The sequence below is a fragment of the Macaca nemestrina genome, chromosome 7 (genome assembly GCF_043159975.1).
Source record: "Macaca nemestrina isolate mMacNem1 chromosome 7, mMacNem.hap1, whole genome shotgun sequence".
Taxonomy (NCBI): Eukaryota; Metazoa; Chordata; class Mammalia; order Primates; family Cercopithecidae; genus Macaca; species Macaca nemestrina.
In genome coordinates this window covers 141805741-141823108 of record NC_092131.1, presented here as the reverse complement: position 1 = coordinate 141823108, position 17368 = coordinate 141805741, and the positions used below count along the sequence as shown (strand labels likewise).

Here is a 17368-nt window from a genome sequence, read left to right as displayed (position 1 = left end):
GTGAAACCCCATCTCTACTAAAAATACAAAAAAAAAAAAAATTAGCCAGGAGTGGTGGCGGGCGCCTGTAGTCCCAGCTACTCTGGAGGCGGAGGCAGGAGAATGGCGTGAACCCGGGAGGCGGAGCTTGCAGTGAGCCGAGATCGCGCCACTGCACTCCAGCCTGGAGGACAGAGAGAGCCTCTGTCTCAAAAAAAAAAAAAAAAAAAATGACAAGGAAAAATAAGACAAACATGGTTTCTACCTCCAGGAAATTTAGATTCTAACAATGTACAGATTACACCGGCTAGCAGCCACTCTAACCAATACAGACTATCAAGGCACATTGGACAACAGTGTGCACCAGACCTCCACTGATGAGCGTTCCTGTGGCACCAAAGGATTCCGTGAGCCTGCAGTAATTTATAAATCCGGCTACCTTGCATGAGATTCATTGGCTTTGAGCTGTAATCAAGTTGTTAGAATATATAATAAGGACAATGAGATGATTTCCACCAGCCATTTGAAGAAATGCCCTTTAAACACTTAAGAGCTGAAAAAAATCAACAAGATTTCATAAAATTGAGTGCTCTATTATCACATTGATATGGGCTGAAATACATCTGAATTTTTGATCATTGGTATACAGTCTGGACTAGTTTACCTCAGTTTAATTGACCTGTTGAAAAGACACCAAATAAAGCTTAGATGCCTTAGCCTGACAGTCAGCCCCTCATAACATGGTGAAACCCCGTCTCTACTAAAAATACAAAATATTAGCCAGGCCTGGTGGCAGACACCTATAATCACAGCTACTCGGGAGGCTGAGCCAGGCAAATCCCTTGAACCCGTGAGGCAGAGGTTGCAGTGAGCCAGGATCGTGCCATTGCACTCCAGCCTGGGTGACAAAAGTAAAACTCAGTCTCAAAAAAAAAAAAGAGAGAGAGAGAATTATAGGCCCCCACCTAATAGGGTTTTTTGTAATGATTAAGCAAGCTAACACCTGTAAAGTTCTAACAGAGTAAGTGATCAACAGGTACTCATTATTATTATTATTATCCCCATCATCATTAATTCCTGCTACCAAATTATAAGATCCCTAAAGACCAGAATGTATCCCACTCATATTTTAATTCCCCTGCAGTGCCTAGCTCAGTAACCTTTTTCTTAGATGTGTATGTCCTGGCAAACCTTTAACAACCAGCTCTTTGGGGATGGAGAAAACCCTGATTTATAGTGACTGCCAGTTTCTGTGGTGTAAATACTCCCATCACGGCCAATGTCAAGCACCCAAGATGATATTACTGAAAGTGGCACTGGGAAGAGATGCATAAAATCAGTTCTTAGGAGTTGCAAAAACCACTTCAGCCCACACTGGATGCACTTGGTAAATAATGATAGAATTGAAAATGGGACCAAATCTTAAGTAATTTTACACCATGGCCAGCAAAGAGCCAGGTGCAAGGCCATTATGAGTAGTAGAATCTGTTCCCATCACCTGCACTATGAGTAAAATAATCAGGCTTCTCTCTCAACAAAGAATTTTACCTCATCTCTCAGATTCACTATTGCCAAAGTAATTCTAAGTGTAGCTTCAACAGAAAACTTTGTCACTTCAGGAGACATGCAAACTATGTATCAACTTAAAAAAAATGAGAGTCAGCCAGGTGCCATGGCTCAGACCTGTAATCCCAGCATTTTGGGAGACAGAGGTGGGTGGATCGCTTGAGCTTAGGAGTCCAAGACCAGCCTAGGCAAGACGGCAAAACCCAATCTCTACCAAAATAATAATAATAATAATAATAATAATAATAATAATAATGATAATAATACAAAAATTTGCCAGGCATGGTGGTGCATACCTGTAGCCCAGCTACTTGGGTGGCAAAGGTGGGAGGATTGCTTGAGCCTGGAAGGTTGAAGCTGCAGTGAGTCATGATCATGCCACTGGGCCTCCAGCCTGGGCGACAGAACAAGACCCTATCTCAAAAAAAGAAAGAAAAAAGAGTCACAGTATTTGCCATTACCAATAAAATGTATACTGTTGATTAATAAGCCAATAATACTAAGAAACTAATAAATGAAATAAATGTGAATCACTCAAGAGAAGAAATCACAAAGCATTAGAACACTTACTGGATTCTCAATTAGTGTAATCTGTTATCTTGGAAGAAGCATTTCTTCCATATAGGCCCATAGCCTGGTCAGCCCTGATTGGTCCCGCGTTGACTAACTTCCCATTCCGGCCAAGTCCTGCTTCAGGCCCCTCCCAAGGCTAGCTGCTCTCAGCCATTTCAGCCACCCAAGGGAACAGATAACTGTGGTAGTTCTCTCCCCTGCCTCTCTCACTGAACTCTTCCTGTCCCTTTCTGTCAGTATTCAGAAGCAGAACTATATGTACTTCTAAACTCTTTTCAACTGAGTAAAATTAAGCCTCTGAACTAAAATCTTTATTTTATCTTCCTTTTCTCTCAAAATCAGCCTCAACTCTAGATGCCTTCATCTGAGAGGATGTTTTATCTCATCTCCATTTCAAATTGCTGTCTCTCGTTGTACATGTCTCTTAGCCTTCGATCCCTCCGTGTCTCTCAAATCCGTGAGTGTGGAATGAGTGTGTGTATCTTCTTAATAAAAATGTCTCTTTTGACATGAGCTATACTTGTCATAAAAAGCTTCTCTCAGTAAATGCCTCATTTACTCAACTCTTTCCTCCTAAAAAAAAAAAAAAAGAAAGAAAAAATCTCCATACTTTGGGGAGAAATAGTCACTGCATGCCATATGTCTCTCATATTTCTAACCACAACCTCTAGACACCCTGTCTGAACACCTCTCCCTTTTAATAGCAGTCAGAATGGCCCACACCTCTGTTAAAGAAAACATATAGCTTTTCTAGATATCATAAACAAACAAGACTGCAAAAAACAAATCTGCCAACTTAAGCAAGTACAACAAAATGTTCACATAGCTGGGTTTGGATCAGAAGCGTTCAATGAGTGTTATCTTCAGCGTCTTTATTATTCTAACACCAGGTGATAATCATCAGGAGACCAGTCTATAAATCATTGAATCTCATCAAGGAAACTTCTACACTTACTTTCCTTGGCAGAAGTGAATCCATTCTTTAATATATGTGTGGAGACAAATTAATTCTTCTCCTTCTGGATAATTCCTGCCTGGGAGAACTCTATTATAACATACATCATCCAGATGGTCTAAAAATAATGTCTTCTATTTAGCAGTTATTAAGAGCATTATTTCAATTGATTAATCCTGAGGTCTGCACCAAAAGAGGAGGAATCATGGAACAATCTGATGAAGAAGGTTTGACAAAGGAAAACCCAGGCTTTATCATATAATTTGGGAAGCCCTATTTATGAAAACACAACAACAATGAATACAAAATTAACTACAAAAGGGAATTTTTTTTAAAAAAAGAGGTATGTGCAAGTGAGGATTCCTGAAATTTAAGCTTCATAAACTCCACAGTAAATCCACCTTCCACCTTGAAGGTTTTCCTAAGAAGTGCTTTCTACGTGGACAGCCCACTTAATCCTCACACTGGCCTTCTAAGAAAGGTATGAGTTCCGGCTTCATTTTGTGATTGAGAAGACTGAGACTGAGAAAGGTTGAGCAACTTGCCCAAGGTTACACCACCTTGAAGAGCAGGGCCAGGACCCAACTCCTGCCCCCCATGTATTGTGTATTGGCCAATACACAAGGCTGCCTGCTGAGATCAAGAGAATATGTATAAGTCTTACTTCTATCATTTCTCAACACACTCTCCTAAATTTCCTACGAAAAAGAGGCAAAAGTAAGTGTGTTTATTTTAAAGTGAAGATAAATTTGGGCCTTGAAGTTGCACAGAGACTACTCCATCATTAGGTCTTATGTTTTCATCCTCAATTGCTCACATCCAATCCTCCCAAACAAAATGAGCTTCTTCATCAGTCATGACCAAATGGGTTTTGAGTGGATGAAAGTTATTGCTGCTGGTTGATTTTGGGTTCTCCAAATCACAAAGTTCAGATAATTTCGAATGTCAAACTGGCACTTAACAAGCAACAGCTGAGAATCTGACTTCATTTTTTTATTCCGGAGTAAAATCCTTTCCAAGCTAAAGTATTATTCTATAATTCCTCACATTACCTAGAAGTGTCATCAGATAGAAAATAAAGATATTTTTCACATCCTTAAGTAACTCAAAAAAAATTGGGGATGATCCTTCTAATGTAGAAGGCTCAGGAATAAAGTTGCTCATTTCCAAAGAGGGCATTAACTTCGTAGGACCCAAAGGCCATCATGTGTAGTGAAATAGGTAATTTGACAAATAGATCCCTAAGAAGCAAAAATAGTTAATGTACCTAGCATATTTGCCACCAATGTCATTCAAAACTTTGAAATTAAAGCCACAAAGGACTGCACAACCATGAATTAAGCTAACCAAGAGTATTTATCAAATAAATACACAGTACTTCACTTATACACACACACACACCCAGACTACAATGGTAGTACTGCCATATACCAACTAAGAAGAGACAGCTCCAAGACTAGTCTGTCGACTAACATCCATATATTCAAAGCAATTTGAAAACAGCTAATTTGTTTAACAAATTAAGATCCATTTGTTAACAGTCAGTAATTAGGAAAAAAAGAAATTGAAAGAGAGAAGCCTTGTCTTCCTATGGGCTGGCTGGCACTTACACTTGGAAAAATTGTCCAGGAAAACCAAGAACTCTACTACCTTAGCCATTTATTTTCTATACATACTTTTCTAGCTTTGGTCTAGACACCAGCTCCATGGAACACTACAGCACACGAAGAAGTTTGAAAGGACTAATGAGGGACGAACTCAAAGTCAAGCTCGTGTAAGATTGTTTGAAATGGATAGGCCCCAAATACAATAGAATCTCAGAGCTATGTCATTCACCAAGGAGCTGGATCAGGCATGGAGTTGTGTGTATTTGGGGACCCATATAAAGGTATTATTTATTTCTAGAATCCAGAAGACCTTCTTGGAGGTCTCTGAAACTCTGAGCATCACTTTTTTCCCTTCAAATGTTTATCGAACACCTACTTTGTGCCAGGCACTGAGGTAGGAGTTCTATGTAGACTGTCTCTAATCTATGACAGACTTGTTCATCCTTTTGTCCTTAGGACCTAATATAGGACTTGGAACATAGTAGGTGGCTCAATGATAGAAGTCATTATCGTCATCATCACCATCATCACTTTTGTTACTGGTATGTACATTCATTGGTGACATAGAGATGAACATTTTCAGAGTTGTGTTCCTGTAAGGTTTGTGGAACCCATAAGTCCTGGTCCTGGAAGCTGTCAGCCACCAAGGTGATGGTTTGCAGGGGAATAGGACAGAATGACTGCTTCATCAGTGTTTCCTCTCGCACAATTCGCCACACATATGCCATCTTACCATGAGGCTAGAATGGGTTAACCAATTAGCAGTTAGAAAAATCATTCTTGTGTTCCTCATCAGAAATCTACAGTGTGCACTTTTCAAAGAGGTTTGCATATTTCACATGAACTGCTTCCAAGTCAAACTACAAAAAGAGACTCGAGATTGTTTTAACCATGACATCTTTGAATGACTCTGTGCGAGGCAATACTTTAGGCAACTCATATTCATCAACACGCTTAAAGCTCATCATGTCCTCTTGTGGCATTATTGACTTCATGTTCCATTTTAGAGATGAAGAAACTAAGTCTCAGACACCCAAGAGGACAGGGAGCCTAGGGTGACACCTGCCAAGCCCTATAAGAAGTCCTCCTTCAAGAAAAGCAGAAAGCTAGGAAAAGTCTAGAGAAGGGCATTGGAGTGAGGGATTGGGAGTTTGCTGGCCTAAATCTTAGGACCTTCAGTCTGGGAAGATGGAGAAATCAAAGGCTGTGAAATCATGATGAGTAGGGAGAGCATAAACATGAATTTGTTCACAAAATGATAGATTAGACGTGAGAAATGTGAGAAGTGAAGAGTGCTAAAGAACTGGATGCAATTACCTATGAGAATAAAAAGAAAAAGATGAAGCCCAACGTCAAGATACAGAGATTGGCCAAGAAGAAGGCATTCCTATGAGACATATTTTTACTGATTCCCCACTAAGTTTCTAGCTTCATGCTAAGGTCTTCCTCATATATGATCTCTTCTGATCTTATAACAGCCGCTCGGGGAGGGTATTAAGTTTTACATAACTTCTCTACTGCTTAGCAATTTAAATTCAATGCTTGTTCTGTGTTCTATGTTTTGAATAGCTAGATTGTTTTCCAGTTTTTATGGTGTCTTCAAATTCATAGTCACAGTTGCTCAGTCATTGTGTTTACCTATTTCTCTATTCCCATTTCACTCTGTTGTTAAATTGGGAGTCACTGTGCCATTTGAACAAGTGTGCTCACCCAGTCTCTTTCTTCACTTTTCTCCATTAGTCTCATCTTGCAGAAATCTAGGATTTCCCTCACAACAAAAGCTCAACCCATTAAACAAAGGGCCCAACAACAAAGTACAATATGGGTGAAACCAAAAGGGGACTTTGAAAGCTAGAATAATAAGCTGCAGGTATTAAATAAGATGTAAATTAGCCATGATAAACATAAATATCTTTACTTTGTGTATTAGTCCATTTTCACGCTGCTGATAAAGACATACCCAAGACTGGGAAGAAAAAGAGGTTTAATTGGACTTACAGTTCCACACAGCTAGGGAGGCCTCAGAATCATGGTGGGAGGTGAAAGGCACTTCTTACATGGTGGCAGCAAGAGAAAATGAGAGAGAAGCAAAAGTGGAAACCCCTGATAAACCCATCAGATCTCATGAGACTTATTCACTATTACAAGAATAGCACTGAAAGACCGGCCCCTATGATTCAATTACCTCCCCCTAAGTCCCTCCCACAACATGTGGGAATTCTGGAAGATACAATCCAGTTGAGATTTGAATGGGGACACAGCGAAACCATATCATTCACCCCTGGCCCCTCCAAATAGCATGTCCTCACATTTCAAAACCAGTCATGCCTTCCCAACAGTCCCCAAAATCTTAACTCATTTCAGAATTAACCCAAGAGTTCACAGTCCAAAGTCTCATCCAAGACAAGGCAAGTCCCTTCTGCCTATGAGCCTGTAAAATCAAAAACAAGTTAGTTACTTCCTAGATACAATAGGGGTACAGGTATTGGGTAAATGTAACCATTCAAAATGGGAGAAATTGCCCAAAATAAAGGGGTTATCAGACCTACACAAGTACAAAATCCAGCGGGGCAGTCAATTTTCAAAGCTCCAAAATCATCTTCTTTGACTCTAGGTCTCACATCCAGGTCACGCTGATGCAAGAGATGGGTTCCCATGGTCTTAGGCAGCTCTGCCCCTGTGTCTTTTCAGGGTACAGCCTCCCTCCTGGCTGCTTTCATGGGCTCATGTTGTGTGTCTGCAGCTTTTCCAGGTGTATAGTGCAAGCTGTTGATGGATCTACCATTCTGGGGTCTGGAGGATGGTGTCCCTCTTCTCACAGCTCCACTAGGCAGTGCCCCAGCAGGGGCACTGTGTGGGGGCTCCGACCCCACATTTCCCTTCTGCACTGCCCAAGCAGAGGTTCTCCATGAGGGCCCCACCCTTGCAGCAAACTTTTGCCTAGGCAACCAGGTGTTTCCATACGTCTTCTGAAATCTAGGCAGAGGTTCCCAAACCTCAGTTCTTGACTTCTGCACACCTGCAGGCTCAACACCACATGGAAGCTGCCAAGGCTTAGGGCTTCCACCCTCTGAAGCCACAGCCCGAGCTGTATGTTAGCCCCTTTCAGCCAAGGCTGGAGCAGCTGGGACACAGGGCACCAAGTCCCTAGGCTTCACACAGCACAGGGACCCTGGGCCTGGCCCACAGAACCACTTTTTCCTCCTGGGCCTCTGGGACTGTGATGGGAGGTGCTGCCGTGAAGGTCTCTAACAGGAACTGGAGACATTTTCCCCATGGTCTTGGGAATAACATTAGTAGTTCCTTGCTACTTATGCAAATTTCTGCAGCTGCCTTGAATTTCTCCTTAAAAAATGGATTTTTCTTTTCTACTGCATCATCAGGTTCCAATTTTCTGAACTTTTATGCTCTGTTTCCCTTTGAAAATGGAATGCTTTTAACAGTACCCAAGTCAGCTCTTGAATGCTTTGCTGCTTAGAAATTTCTTCCACCAGATACCCTAAATTATCTCTCTCAAGTTCAAAGTACCACAAATCTCTAGGGAAGGGGCAAAATGCCACCAGCCTCTGCTAAAACATAGCAAGAGTCACCTCTGCTCCAGTTCCCAATAAGTTCCTCATCTCCATCTGAGACCACCTCAGCCTGGACCTTATTGTTCGTATCACTATCAGCATTCTTGTCAAAGTCATTCAATAAATCTCTAGGAGGTTCCAAACTTTCCCACATTTTCCTTTCTTCTGAGTCCTCCAAACTGTTCCAACCTTTGCCTGTTACCAGTTCCAAAGTTGCTTCCACATTTTCGGATATCTTTTCAGTAACATCCCACTCCTGGCACCAATTTACTGTATTAGTTCAGTTTCACACTGCTGATAAAGACATACCCAAGACTGGGAAGAAAAAGAGGTTTAATTGGACTTACAGTTCCACATGCCTCAGAAGGCCTCAAAGCCATGGTGGGAGATGAAAGGCACTTCTTACATGGTGGTGGCAAGAGAAAATGAGAGCAAAGCAAAAGCAGAAACCCCTGATAAACCCATCAGATCTTGTGAGACTTATTCACTATCACGAGAATAGCACTGGAAAGACCTGCCCCCATGATTCGATTACCTCCCTCTAGGCCCCTCCCACAACACGTGGGAATTCTGGGAAATACAATTCAGTTGAGATTTGAATGGCAACACAGGCAAACCATATTGCTTTGGTAGAAAAAAAATACAGAAGTATAAGTTTATCCTATTAAAAAAGAAACAGGCGTGGGCACAGTGGCTCACGCCTGTAATCCCAGCACTTTGGGAGGCTGAGGGGGGCAGATCACCTGACATTGGGAGTTTGAGACCAGCCTGGCCAATGTGGTGTAACCCTGTCTCCACTAAAAATACAAAAATTAGCCAGGGGTAGTGGTATGTGCCTTTAGTCCCAGCTATTCGGGAGGCTAAGGCAGGAAAAGTGCTTGAACCTGGGAGGCAGAGGTTGCAGTGAGCCAAGATCATGCCACTGCACTCCAGCCTGGGTGACAGAGAGAGACTCCGTCTCAAAACAAATAAATAAAATAAAAAATAGGCAGAGATTGGCCAGGCACAGTGGCTCACACCTGTAATCTCAGCACTTTGGGAGGCCAAGGCAGGCAGATCATGACATCAGGAGATTGAGACCATCCTGGCCAACATGGTGAAACCCCATCTCTACTAAAAATACTAAAATTATCTGGGCATGGTGGCGCATGCTTGTTATCCCAGTTACTTGGGATGCTGAGGCAGGAGAATCGCTTGAACCTGGGAGGCAGAGGTTGCAGCAAACCAAGGTTATGCCACTGCACTCCAGCCTGGTGATAGAGTGAGACTCCGTCTCAACAAAAAAAAAAAAAGAGAGAGACAGAGAGAGATTTAGTCAACAATAAACCCAGTATTACTCACCAGTGCAATGTGGATAATGTGACTTAGATCTCATTGACAGCTACTGTGCTCTACACAAATCAGAACCCACTCCACACTCACTGTTGCTTGGGTCCTACTTTTACTTCTAGGAACTGTGGCTAGAAGGACAAGCTATAACTTGTTTGAAGCAAGTGACCACAATAGTGAAGAGACTCAAGCCCTGTCATGTGAGGAATGATTCCAGTTAATGAGAATATTTAGCTTAAAACATTGGGAGGGGTACTGGAGATCAAGGAGAGACAATAGCGGTGTACAATTATGCAAAAGGCTTCCATGTGAAAGATACCTTCAATGACAGACCAAATTCTCATCTTTATAGAATAATTTACTTATTTACTCCACTTTTTTTTCCAGACAGGGTCTTACTCTGTTGTCCAGACCAACTGCAGTGGTATGATCATGGCTCACTATAGCCTCAACCACCCTGGCTCAAGTGATCCTCCCACCTCAGCCTTCCACGTAGCTGGGCTATAGATGAGCACCACTGCATCCAGGTGATGTTTTATTTTTAGTAGAGATGAAGTCTTTCTGTGTTGCCCAGGCTGGTCTCAAACTCCCAGACTCAAAGAATTCTCCCATCGCAGCCTCCCAAAGTGCTAGGATTGCAGATGTGAGCCACCAAGCCTAGTCAATTTATTTCTTCGTCCCTTATGATGGCAAAAGTGATGAGCCCTTGAGGCCATGTGCATTCTCCCAGTTTTGTGAAAAAACTTCAGGTGAGGTGCTGACTTCTCTGAATTCTCTCAAAACTCGATACCTCACAAATTCTAGAACTCAGCAAAAGGGAAGCCTCCAGATCCCTGTGAGTTCTAACTACTTCAAGCTGCTATTTCTCTCATCATTGTAATTACTAAAAATGTGTCTATGTCAAAAAGGCCTCCATTAATTTGCTAGTAAACAGCCTCAAGTACTCTAAAAGGACTTAGTCCAAAAAATCCTACCAGTAGCAAGAAGAGCTTTGGGAAAATGAACCGAAACTCTTAAAATAGTAGTCAAATATTTTGAATATGTACGGCAAGATCATCAAGCTTTCAAAAACCATCTCCAATGCCTATCTTTGTGCTTCTTCCTGCTTTTTGTGTGCTGCTTGGTTCAAGGTGGCAATTGGATATATTCTCAAAGATGTATTTTCTACTGGAAAGGAGGAAAAAGGAAAGGAGAAGAAAATAGGGAATGGGAAGGCAGGAGAAGATGAAGAAGTAGAGTGGAATATGGAGGGGAAGGAGGGAGAGAAGAGAAGAAAGATACAATCACAGACAGACACAACAAGCATGGGGTTGCACTTCCTTAAACACAATAAGGGGCTAATGGAATGATTACACTTGAGCAGCTGGAATGGGAGAGTCAGTTCTACATGAAGCAGCTCAGAAGGCAAGTGAAGGGCAAATGTCAATCATCACTGACCACTGCTTCCTAATTCTTACCTCAGAAAAATACAAAGAGAGTAAGGGAAATGAACATCAAAAGGTAACATCAGACCAGGCACAGCAGCTCACATCTTGTAGTCCCAGCACTTTGGGAGGTCAAGGTGGGAGGATCACTTGAGTCCAGGGAGACCAACCTGGGCAACATGGTGAAACCTCGTCTCTACAAAAAAAAAATAGAAAAAATTAGCGAGGTGTGACGGGGTATGCCTATAATCCCAGCTACTTGGGAGGCTGAGGTGAGAGGATCCCTTGAACCCAGGTGGCTAAGGTTGCAGTGAGCTGAGACAGTGCCACCGCACTCTAGCCTGAGTGATAGAGCAAGACCCTGCCTCAAAAAAAAAAAAGTTAACCTCAAAAAGCCTCTTAGATCAACTTGTTCCCATTCGACTACTCCAGCATGTCAGCACATCAGCACGTCAGCTACCATTTGTGCACGGGGAAACGAGCTGTCCTGGCCTGTGGATTTGTCCTAGAAAGGCCAGATTCCCATTCGCTGAATGATGTTTCTAGAAGAAACCCTGGCTCTGGAGCAGCAGCAAAGGGGGCGTGGAAATTCAGTACAAGCACCGATCCTCTCAAAGCAGAGTTTCCAAGTTCCCTTGCATAAAGCAGGTTTTTTTCTCCACTTAAACAACAACAATTTGTTTTACTTTGATAGGTCCTCCTGAATAATGGTTTCATCATTAAACATCTGGCTGCTTCTTAGCAGATTAGGCCTCCAATGAGGAAAGTGTGTTTATAATTCTAATTTGAAACACGGCACATTAATATGCTGATTCTCATCATGTTTGCCTTAACCTGTTTGGAGAAATTATGACTACAAATATCTTGTACACAACACCTCTAACTACCAGCTTGTACAAACAACATAAGGATGGAGCTGCCTCATCCAGACGATTGGAACCACTTCAGAGGCTATCGTGATTAGTGCTTTGGCTGGAAGCCATATTTTACACATAAACTCTGCATCTGCCTCCGAGATGCCGTCCCAGGCTAACAGATCCACCTTCACTGTTACTAATAAGCACATTCACGAGAGCCAGATGGTCTGACGGGAAGAGCTCTGCCTTTTCCTGAGCTAGGCACACTGGAGGGAGGGAGCCTGAGCCGGCTCCAAGTCATATTTCCTCGGGCTCTAGGTTCCTGCAATGCTGCGTGCAAACAGGCGCCACTAAAAAAGAATGTAAATGAGGGTGCTATTCATTATTTACGGCTGGCACCTTGCCATCCCCTCCTCCTCTGGGCGATGCCTGCCTGTAGGAACAGGAAAAGCATCTGATGAGAGCAGGGCCATCCTGGAGGAGTCAAGCCATTGCGAAGCAGTTTCTTACATTTCGCGGAGGATCCTGCAGGCTCAGCATTTCTGGCCCACGGAAGAGCTGAGCTTTTCACTTTCTTCCTAACAAAGCACTAGAGTTCCTTGGCCTCATGTCTGTACCAAGGATGTTCATTTACAACCTAACCTGAAAAAGCTGGCTAGCTGCTCCAATCCCATTCATTGCTGAGGTCCTTGGCCCCATGCCTGGGTTTAAGTCCAGGCAAAGAAGAAAGAAAAAGAGGGGTTGGGAGAATGATCAGTCTATATAGAGGAGACTTACAAGCAAGTTCTAGACTAAACTGGCCAGAAGTTGCATCCAAAGAAGAGCTCACTTCTTTGGGTGAGTGTCTACAGATCTTATGCTATGTAATGAAATGTTTCACAAGTTTATATCATCTCTCCCTAGCTGATATTAAGCTACGTGAGGGCATAAACCATACATTATACTTATTCCAAATTTCTCCAGGTGAAAGTCTAACACAGTGTCCAGAAGGTCATCACTAAACCCTAAACATGGTTTTTAACTCTTTCGTATAATTTTTATGCTGACTATAAAATGCATAACTTGGCATTTTGAATTGAATCAAATTTAGCTGAGCACAAACAGCAAAAACTGGCCATTCTTACTTCTGGGGTTGACACAGTGCGGCTCTGTGTCCAGCGTCAAACCATCAGGTTCCTTTTCAGTCTCATCTGAGAGACATTTCTTTTCAATATTGCAATCCCTATTCTCTAAAAAAACTTAAGATTTGATCATTACACATTATATTTATGTATCAAATAACACATGTACCCCATAGATATAATTATGTCTGTATGCCATCTTCTCGAATATGGAAAACTTTTTCTTGCCTAATAATACAAAACGTGCTGGCTACTAGGATTGGTTTGAACCCTTTGATTGCAAATGACAAAACTTCCAACTTTGTCAGAAAAGGGGGGATGGATTTGTTGGTTTCTGAATTCAAACTATGAAAAGGGCAGGGATGAGGCTAGACTAAGGGTGAGCTGAGGCCATTCTCCCTACAATCCTCTTTCTCTTCTTTGTATCTGTCTAAATATTTGCTTCAACTTCTCTGAACAATTGACCTCACACAATGGAAATACGGCTACAGGTGGTCTAGGCTTATATCTTTCTAGCCACATGGACAAGAGTTGAAAACCAAACGAAACAAAAACCCTGCTTTTCTCCAGCAGTTTCCATTAGAAAAAGGAGGGACCCTAATTGGCCTTATGTAAGTCATGTGCCCATTCCTGGGCTACTCATGTAACCAGGGGAGAGTAAATGATGATTGGCTCAGACTCAGTCATGTGTCTATCTCTGTGGCCCAGGAAAGAGAACCATGAAGCATCCACCAGTATTGGCTGAAATCTAAATAAAGCTGTTTCCAAAAGATAAGATGTGCTGTTACCAGGAGAAGGTAAGAAAGGGGCCTGGGTAAACTCATCATATATTCTCCATATTACTTCTGGGGGAAAAAAAGCTATGCAAGGCCATGTGAATTTTTATTATTTCAGATATTTGCAGCAACAAACTAGTTTACTTCTACCAGCTTGGAAAAGTGAAGGCGAGAATTTGTCTTCTGAAAGTATTTTTAATCTTTCCCCAAACAACTTTTCAGAAATTGAGAAAGCTTGCCGTCCCAGTTAATGATACCTCATTTCTATTATATTTTGATCGTTGTGTTTGTTTTTACCTTAACTGAAATTATATATGCAAACAGTTTTAAAATCCATGTAGTTCTACAAGGGCTATTTATAATGGAAAACAGTCATCCTCCCGCAACCTTCCCTCCACTCCAGCAAGGACTTTTAGCTATTTATTTTGGTATTTACCTCTTGTAGTGAATTCTTATAATTTTACATTGCCTCAGCATCCATTTTGTTTTCTATTTTGTTTTTTGGTTTTTTTGTTTGTTTGTTTGTTTTATTTTTAATTTTTGAGATGGAGTCTCACTCTGTCACCCAGGCTGGAGTGCAATGGCATGATCTTGACTCATTGCAACCTCTGCCTCCCAGGTTCAAGTGATTCTCCTGCCTCAGTCTCCCATGTAGCTGGGATTACAGGCGTGAGCCACTATGCTCAACTTTAGCATCCTTTTGAATGTAAGTTGAACATTCTCACACCAGAGGCAGGGCTTAGTCACCCTTGACACAGTTTCCTGTTCTCTACCTCTTCCCAATTCCTCAATGTGGTTGATCCAAATATCTCCCTTATACCACCAACTCCTGGTGACCACCTCCCTATGGGACAGCCAGATACAACCTACCTGACTTGCTACACTGACCCTTCCACCCCACATGACTGCAAAGATATGCCACAGTGACCAGTTTTCAGTCATAATGTGACCCCGGGGAATTAATTTGTGCTGGTTGCTCTAAACACACCAATTAGAACTCCCCAAGAGAAACCAACCCAGGTAACATCTGGAACCCCAGTACTGGCTTTGGCCCAGAGATCTCTTGCTCTTTCTCTTTTGCTCCCCACCTGCTAGTTGAGCTTGAGTGTCCTGGATGCCTCCCCACTTCTCCCACCACCCATTGGCCCCACTAAGCATGCTTCCGTCTTCTGTCTGGGATCCGTAAGTAATGAATTGCCTGTTATTTCATATGTTTTGTTCTGCTCCCTCTTCTGTGTCTCATGTAACTGACACACTTGAGCTTCTTTCCCAGTTAGGGCTCTTCTAGAGAATGGCTATCTTGGTAGGAATAAACTGGACATAGGTCAAAAAGCCACCAGGTTGTTTACACTGGCGTCTGCCGTCAGACACTTGGGCATTAGGTCATTGCCAGGATAAAGAAGTATCCCTTAAAAAGAACATTGTAATCATCCATGACCAAATCCCCAGAGCCCCATCAGGGCAGGGCTAGAGTTCATTGCCACTCTCATGAGAGAGACCTCAGGACCAAATTAGAAAAAATAATAATAATATAACACCTTCATATTTCTAATAGCAAGTAAAAAATTGCTCTTTTGAGTTTTTATTTTTAGGCATTACCTGTTGGTTTTCCCTATGGAAAACATGTATTTAGCTCTCTCTCTGCCCCTATTTCCCAACACACACAGACCATACATGGGCATACATCCCATGACTCTATTCCCTCAACATTTTAATCATAATTTTGGTTTTATCATTATTCAATGTTTACATTATGATTATGTGAATGATATATTTGGCTTAGCAATTCAATATATCAGAATAATTTTTTATTTCTCATGTTTTTGTTTTCTCTAGAGTTCATACTTACCTGGTTTTCTTGTTTTGCTTTGTTTTCTTGTTTGCTTTGTTTTTTATGAACTCTTGCTACATCATCTTCAGACTCTTTCCTGATTTCCTAATTTTCCTTTCAATATACTCAAATATTACCAGTTCTCTCTTTTGCAATTATCTCTTTCTGAGCTCTCTGACCTGCTCCAATCTTCTGGTTGCTCTCTTGGTTTGTTACACAGATTCATCCAGAAGTCTCCCTTTATTATCATCCTGAAAATTGTCTTCACATCCCTATTATAATAAATTCCCTTTCTCTGAGATGCTGTATCTTCATAATTGCATTGGTCAGGGTTCTCTAGAGGAACAGACCTAATAGGATATATATGTATATCCCATAATATAGGAGAGTTTATTAAGTATTAACTCACATGATTGCAAGGTCCCACAATAGGCTGTCTGTAAGCTGAGGAGCAAGGAAAGCCAGTCTGAGTCCCAAAACTGAAAAACTTAGAGTCTGATGTTGGAGGGCAGGAAGGGTCCAGCACAGGAGAAAGATAAAGGCTGGGAAGCTAGGCCAGTCTAATCTTTTCACGTTTTCCTGCCTGCTTTGTATTCTAGCTGTGCTGCCAGCTGATTAGATGGTGCCCACTCAGATTAAGGGTGGGTCTGCCTTTCCCAGCCCACTGATTCAAATGTTAATCTCCTTTGGCAACACCCTCACAGACACACCCAGGATTAATACTTTGCATCCTTCAGTCCAATCAAGTTGACACTCAGTATTAACTATTACAATAATCATTTATTTACTTCTTTGTTTTGATAGAACACTTCTTTCAATTTTTTATGAGAAAAAGCTACACGAGAGGTAGAATATTTGAGGCCATACATGTCTGAAAAAGGTTATTCAACCCTTACACTTAGTTGATATTTTGGCTGGGTATCAAAATTCTAGGTTGGAGAGCATACACCGTGTCCAAAGTGACTCAGATTTCTGATTCTTTGAATACAACCTTCCCTTCAGCTCTCTGGAAGCTTCTAGGACCTTTCCTTTGTCCTCACTGTTCATATATATTATCATCGGGTGATATATTAGTCTATTCTCACATTGCTATAAAGAAATACCTGAGACTGGGTAATTTATAAAGAAAAGAGGTTTACTTTGGATTATGGTTCCACAGGCTGTACAGGAAGTACGGGAACATCTGTTTCTGGGGAGGCCTCAGGAAACTTACAGTCATGGCAGAAGGTAAAGGGGAAGCAGGTCCATCTTACATGGCGAGAGCAGGAGAAAGAGAAGGGGGAGGTACCACACACTTTTGAACAACTAGATCTGATGATAACTTTATCATAAGAACAGAACCAGGCGGATGCTGCTAAACCATGAGAAACTGCCCCCATGATTCAATTCTCTCCCACTAGGTTCTGCCTCCAACGTTGGGGATGACATTTCAACATGATATTTGGGTGAGGACACAGATCCAAACTGTATCAGGGGAGTTGGTATGGATCTACTTTCATCCATTTTGCTAGGCACTTGATGGTTGTTTTCATGCTGAAAACTTATGTCCTTTAAGTCTAAGAAATATTCTTGAATTATTTATCTGATAATTTTCTCAATTCTCTATTTCAGGAATTTGTGTTATTCAGGTGTTAGATTTCTTAATCTGACCTAATTTTCTTATATTTTTATCCTAGTTTACATTTCTTTGCTATCTGATTCTATCTAGTTTCTAGAAGATTCCCTCCATCTTATTTTCCAAATTTTATATGGAGCTTCTGATTCGTTTCACTTTTTCC

The 17368-nt window shown here is 41.6% G+C and overlaps 1 long non-coding RNA gene across 3 annotated transcripts in view; it reads right to left on the bottom strand.

The window, feature by feature from the left end:
* Positions 1–241: 241 nt before the first annotated feature.
* The window catches only part of LOC105489351 (uncharacterized), a 39621-nt gene continuing 22494 nt past the window's right edge, over positions 242–17368 (bottom strand). For all 3 annotated transcript variants that reach the window (XR_011626470.1, XR_011626471.1, XR_011626469.1), the window contains one exon: positions 242–11201. This is a non-coding gene — a long non-coding RNA (uncharacterized lncRNA). The remainder of the gene's footprint in view (positions 11202–17368) is intronic.